This window comes from Dasypus novemcinctus, chromosome 1 (assembly GCF_030445035.2).
Source record: "Dasypus novemcinctus isolate mDasNov1 chromosome 1, mDasNov1.1.hap2, whole genome shotgun sequence".
Taxonomy (NCBI): domain Eukaryota; kingdom Metazoa; phylum Chordata; class Mammalia; order Cingulata; family Dasypodidae; genus Dasypus; species Dasypus novemcinctus.
In genome coordinates this window covers 164,482,042-164,489,391 of record NC_080673.1, presented here as the reverse complement: position 1 = coordinate 164,489,391, position 7,350 = coordinate 164,482,042, and positions in this window count along the sequence as shown.

The window sequence follows — 7,350 nt, the reverse complement described above, 5'->3', positions numbered from 1 at the left end:
CACTCCGGATCATTTCCCATGGCTGGGGGATGAGATAGAAGGCCAAAGAAAGACTGAATAACTCCTCAGGATTACATATAGTTCCCTTTTCCCTACTCTCTTCAGAAATAACACTAGCCCACTATGGAAATTATCTGCTGGGAGAAGAGGGAGCAGGAGCACTGAGGTAGTAAAAAGGGCCAGAAGTAGGGTCAATATTCAGTCACATATGGCTGCACTAGGTGTTAAAATATTATAATTAGATACTATTTGGTCAAGAGTCTCTCTGCAAAGCTCCCCTGAATGCCTGCCTACCATTCTGGCCACCTGGCCCCTTCCCTCAGACCTTTGGACTGACCATGACCCTGCAGGTAAAGGATAAGTGTTTGATACAGAGAGGGACCCTACAGTCAGATGCTCTCCGATGGGTACTCCATTCCGATTGATCAAGGCTGATTGTTGAGCTTGAATCTCATCGTTGGCCAGAACTCAAGCATCCAGTGTCTTGCCTCAGCCACAGAATCTACTCCAAAATCAATACAGGAATGCAATGGACAGGAATTACTGAACCTCATCCTTACTTTCCATTTGAAATCTGAAATTGAGTCAGATGTCCATGACCCAGTGCATCTGACCCCTGTGGGCAAGGTTTAATTTGCTAGAGGAGAAAAAGATTCAGCTCATGACTAAGAGACACTCAGGCTACGTGCCTAAAAAAATATGAACAAGCCCTTAAAAAGTCAGAATTCATTTAATAAATAGGACTCCCAGTGGCATCTTTAGACCTTTAAGTCCTTGTGTCAACTGTGCCAGAAGAGTATGATAGCATAGAAAGGACAGCGGATTTAGGACCAGAAGCCTTAAGCACTAGGCTGGAATCGTGGAAAGAATGGATTTATAGCCTGGTTTCCTGCTTACAATCTGTAGAACTAGTCTCCACATCTATAAAATGGAAACCTAGTATGCAATAGGCTCTTAATACAAGTCAGTCCATATTCCCTTGCTTCCATTCTTCCCTCATGCCCTCTATCTTCATTCTCTGGCCCTCTCCCCACACATTAGCACAAGGATATATAGTGGAACCTCAACCCAGTCACTGAATATATTCAACTCTCAGTTCCTTCACAAGAAAAGCAAGAATAATCAAGGACTTTTTGAGTGCTGAGTGAAATTATAAATGTGAAGCAAGATAACAGATATGGAGAGTTGCTAGTGGTAGTCAAGATGTGCAAAAGGAAGTGACAGTTTTACATATTTTCAATGATATCTCTAGAGTTTCTATAACATAGCTTGCAAAACCATCCACATAATCACTCCCATTTACTTTTGGATTTAAGCAAGAATATGCAATAATGGATTTGTCATTCATTGCGTCAATTGGTCTCATCTTTCCGAAAGTACCTCCACAGAGCAGAAACTCAATAAATATTTCTATGAATTCGTGATTAATCCACAGATTTTGTAAGGCAAAGACAGAATGAAATAGAATGTGCTTAAGGTACGTGTGGGCTTATTTCATACCAAACCCAGACTAATGTTTGAAGAAAGAAAAATGAACCAGCTTGTGAATTATGCTGAAGTTTACACTTCTCCAACTGGTAATTGCTTTTAGAAGGGCCTTCTGCCTTAGTCATTGCCAGTTAATGGATGAAAATGTGTGCATTTCTAAATGTATATTTGAATTTCTGAAGTCTTGCATTTCACACCAAGAACCAAATTTCAGTCAACATTTCCACTTACTAAAAGGAAGTAATCAATGAATAAACTTTCTTTTTAAAAAATTACCTTTGGGAGAGGAAAGAGAAACCTATACATAATGCATGAACTGGCAAATTATTTTTCTATGTGTCTTCAGCATTGCACACATAAAACACCTGGTCCAGACGTGCGAAATACCCATCTTCTCTGAAGATCCATCAACGAGTATCTGTTGAGCAACTACTGGACTCTATATTAGAGATGCTCTCTAAGGTGATGGCACGAAGTCATTGGAGAAAGAGAATGGATATAGTCAAGATTAAGTTCTAGGGAAGCGGATTTGGCTCAACAGATAGAGTGTACTACCACATTGGAGGTCCAGGGTTCAAACCCAGGGCCTCCTGACCCATGTGATGAGCTGGCCCATGCACAGTGCTGATGTGTTTAAGGAGTGCCGTGCCACGCAGGGGTGTCCCCCACGTAGGGGAGACCCATGTGCAAGGAGTGCACCCTGTAAGGAGAGCCACCCAGTGCAAAAAACGTGCAGGCTGCCCAGGAATGGCACCACACACATGGAGAGCTGACGCAGCAAGATGACGCAACAAAAAGAGACAGATTCCCGGTGCTGTTGACAAGAATACAAACGGACACAGAAGAACACAGAGAGCAGACAACTGTGGGGGGGGGGAGGGGAGAGAAAAAAAAAGATTAAGTCCTAATGCTATTTATAAAACAATCCTTTAAATTAGGCTCCGTTTGGGAGGGAGTTAAATGTGGAAGGCTAGAAAAAGAGGGATATGTGGCTACTGCCTCAAGAAGGGCCCTGGAGGGAAACGGACTTTGGCCCAGTGGTTAGGGCGTCCGTCTACCACATGGGAGGTCCGCGGTTCAAACCCCGGGCCTCCTTGACCCGTGTGGAGCTGGCCCATGCGCAGAGCTGATGCGTGCAAGGAGTGCCGTGCCACGCAAGGGTGTCCCCCGCGTGGGGGAGCCCCACGCGCAAGGAGTGCGCCCGTGAGGAAAGCCGCCCAGCGTGAAAAGAAAGAGCAGCCTGCCCAGGAATGGCGCCGCCCACACTTCCCGTGCCGCTGACGACAACAGAAGCGGACAAAGAAACAAGACGCAGCAAATAGACACCAAGAACAGACAACCAGGGGAGGGGGGGAAATTAAATAAATAAATAAATCTTTGGAAAAAAAAAAAGAAGGGCCCTGGAGCCCATATGAAGGAATTTAGATTTTATCCTATAATAACAGGGAGCCATTAAAGATGTCCCATGGCCAATAGGGATAATGGAAAACCGACCAGATCTACACGTTGGAAAGATGACCCTGGCAAGGTGTGCAGGATGAACTGGAGGGATAAACTTGGAAGCATGGAGCTAAGTGAGGAATGATAGTTCAGCAAGGAGGGGTCCCAAGGATATTAAGGGGGAGATCAATAAGTATCTGAGGACAGGTTGGGGGGAGGGGCTGGGGCACTCATGGGTCAGAACTGACACTAAGACAGAAAAGAGTCTTAAATGTAAATGATAAATTAGTCTCAGTGAAAGTAAATACTTTTCCATTTAATCCTTGCTTCTCATAGTATTTTTGAATTATAACTGCAAGATTAGTGAATTTCTGTTTCATGTGCGTTGAATGCTGCTCTGATTTTTATTTTTTTAACTTCAGTGTTATTTAGAATTTTTCATCTTCTCTATTCTTTAGGAGACCTGCCCTGTGTTACCCTTCCCCGGCCACCTCAGTCCAGTGAGGATGGGGTTGAGGCCTCTGGAGGTGAGATGGGAGACACGTCTTTTATTTGCCCTAAAACTTGAAATCGGTTATCAATGCAGAGACAAAGCAAACCTTGCTCCATCACTTTTGACACCATATAACACAGTTCTTAGGCAGAGTCATGTTTTGAAACCTCAAACTCAAAATTGCTACATTCTTCTTCCCTCAGGAAGGCCCATAGCATATACCATGTTTGCAAAATAAGGTTTGTGCACCACTTTTTTAGGTCCTGCCTAAACAAACATGTTTTTCTTTTCAAAGATTATGATTTCTATTTGTCGACTTACCATGCCAGGAAGTTTCCTTTTAAACTTAAGACAATTAGGTTAATGAAAAGTAAAATAAATAAATAACCAAAGTAGCCCTCTGATATGTCAAAAATGGTGAAGGTGCCCAAGAGCGAATGAAGTTCTGGGAACCTAAGAGAGCAGACAACATGGCACCCAAGATCAGAAGATTCCTGTCCCTACTTGGCTACAAATAAAATCATAGTCTTAAGCAAATTGGGCGGCTTAACTTTGCAGAATCTCATCTGTGAACTGCGGATGGTAACATCCACCATGTAGGGTCTTAATCAAGGAGACAAAGTATGTGATGGCACCTAGAAACCTGCCAAGTGCAGGAGGAACACTGGCTTTTACTGTCGTGACTGGTGCTGGGGACGCCGATGTTCAGCCGCTGATTTACAATTGCTTTTCTGGAGGCATAACTGTAGCACAGGGAGCTCACCTCCCCTGCACGGTATACTGTGTCCTAAAATGCATCTGTTGCTTCCTGATGATGTTATCAATCGTAGGGGAAGGAACATATTGATTTGTTTTCCTTAGAAGCGCTTCTGCGAATTGATCTGGCCGTTTAGATGTTGCAGGCTTGCTAATGCCTCTGCCATCCCCGGCCGGCCGTGGTTGGAAATGATCCTGCTGCAGGGAAAAGGCTGGATCATTCTGACACTCTCGGGTCTGGCCTGGCTCCTCCAGGTCTGATGCTTAACTCCTGCAGGGTCCTTGTTATTCAAAAACAGCATCCTTAATCTCAGCGTATGGATCTGCTCCAAGCAGAAGTGGTGTTAAAGCAGTGGGTATTTTCACATTTCTTTTCCTCCTTTAAAAAGTATTCAAAAGGGGAGAGACAAATAAGGCTTTCTGAATAATTAAGTCATTCCCATAATTTCTCTATTCCAAACATAGGTTCAAAGGAGGCAGCAGAACCAGTGGAAAAAAATGCATGGGGTTTTGAGTCTGTGTCTCCATCGCTTGCTTGTTGTGCAACTTCAGGCAAGTTATTCCTCCCCCTCCAAGCCTGAGTTTAGACATCTGGAAAATGGGGATAACAATCACACCTACACACAAAGTTCCTGTGAGCACTAAGTGAGATAATCCTTATTATCACCAACTCCAGAGCTCTATGGCTCTACAGAGCAGGACAACAGGTTCTGGATCCATAAATGAGATTGCTGGGATGTCGCTGAGACTTAGTTAAGCACAATGTGTTTATTATCTGCAGCAGATGCCCCCAGGTTCCCAAAGAATCCCCTCCTGGGAGTATCCTACAGCAATACTTATCAAAACGGGATGGTGAGCCGGCACTACACTGGAAAAGAAACACTGACCTTCTGCCCCTAGGAGAACGTCTTGACGCTCTAACCTTGTCTGGGGCCAACCTCTTAGCTCAACCCCATGCTTCTGACTGACCTGCTGTGAGTTAGGCTCTGAGGAAGGCCGTCTGAAAGAGAAGTGATGGGTAAGGAGAGGAGAAAGGTCTTCCTGGCCATGGCCCAGCCTCCAAAGTTGAACCCACAGAGCTTATCCACTCCCAGAGCACCCTACAGTCTGTACAACCCCAGCTCCTTGGGCCCAGGAGGCACCTGGCACCAGGAAACATGCCGTAAGCAGTAGCTGGTGGAAGAATGTGGTTTAGGATCTGTCAGAACAAGAACAAAAGTATTTACTATTCAATCACACATGGGACTGTGCACAAATACCACCTTTGCACAATCAAGGCCCTAACGAGGCCACAAAAAAGCTTTTATGCTCTGCTGCATGAGTGAGCACAGGATGGTTGTGTCTAACCAGAGGCAGTAGAATAGAATGGTCTCTGGAGTCAAGCAGACCTGAACTCAAATCAAATTCCAGCTCTGCTGTTTACCAGCCATAGAAACTGGGCAAGTTACTCTGGTTTTCTCCTCTTTCACACAGCACCCATCTTATAAAACTGTTTCCCAGATTAAATGAGATAATGCATATAAAGTGCTTAGCACAGCTTCTAGCACATGGTAAACCCTCAGTAGAAGTTGTGTCATTATTTTGGTTATTAGCCTTGGATTTCCTATTTCATGAAGGTAAAGCATGAACATTTTTCTAGATCTGCTGCAAAGAGGTTATCTACTGGGCACATGATAATCTTCCTAGTCCAGTTCTTAGGAAGATAGTTTCATGTTTCATCGTAAAGTCTTTTGAGAAATCTAGATGATACTGACATGCGAACTCACAGAAGATGCAAGTGCCACTTTTAGGATTGGATTTTCTGGCCTTATGACAATTGCATCTTTTTGTTAATCCAAGATTCTCCTCTCAGAAAGTTTCTCCCTAGTAGAAGAGAACCAAACTTGGGCAATAGCCCTGTAGTTACTCTCCTATGTGGGACTGTCCTTCAACGTGGTTAGTGCTAGGATTGATCAGAACTTGTTTCCATGTCCTTCTAATGGAAAAATCTGTTCTGAGATTTCCCAGTGGATCACAAACAAATTGGGCAATTCAAGTAGGTACTATTCAAGTCTACCAACATTACTCAGGTTTTGGGGGCATGGAGCCTGAACAGACATCTTACTAAAGGTGTTGTAAAATGACTATGGGCTTGGATGACAACAGCTATCTAATCTGGGAAGTGGATGTGGCTCAAGTGATAAGGCTTCCACCCACCATATGGGAGGACCCAGTTTCTATCCTTGGGACCTCCTGGTGAAAAAGAAGAAGAGAAAGTGTACCTGCAACATGAGCCAGTGCCCAAGTGGTGAGTCAAGTGCCCACCTGAGTGCCCACACCAGCGAGTCATGCAGCAAGATGATGACACAATAAAAGAGAGACAAAGGGGAGAGTCAAGGTGAGGCACAGCAGAGACCAGGAACTGAGGTGGTGCAATTGACAGGGAACCTCTCTTCACATCAGAGGTCCCCAGGATTCAATCCCTCTGAATCCTAGAGGAGAAAGATGAGCAAAAAAAGAAAAAAAAAAGAAAAAAGAAATAGATGCAGAAGATGACACAGCGAATAGACACAGACAGCAAAAACAAAAACAAAAACAAAAAACAACAGGGCAGGGGAGGGGAAAACTCAATAAATCTTAAAAAAAAAACACCACATTTTCTAATCTATCTGCCCATTTCTGGCTCTTTTTTAAAATATTTAAATGTCCCCACCCTTGCACATGCAAACACCTAGGCTGTCATTCTTATACCCCAGTCCATTTGGAGAATCCTACTCAACATTTAGCAAAACTGTCATTTCTTCATGAATACCTCTTAATATTTGATTCAGTTGTTTAACACAAATCAAGCAGCTGCCAACAGAACAAGTTTGTTTCTTTTTCTGTGGAATTGAAGTTGGTAGCCAGAGAGAGAGGAATGGGGTAGTTTTGCTCCAAGGAGTAATAGTTCAGGGACCCAGAAACTTCCTATTTTGTTGCCAGACACCCATTAAGGTGTTACTACCATCTGTGCAGTCGAAGATGGTCCACATTCTAGTCAACTCCAAGAGGGGATGGAGGAGTTAGGGGCAAGCAGCTTTCTTTATAGGGCACTGCATTAGTCAGTCAAAGGGGTACTGATGCAAAAACCAGAAATTCATTGGTTTTTATAAAGAGTATTTATTTGGGGTAGGAGCGTACAGATACCAGGCCAC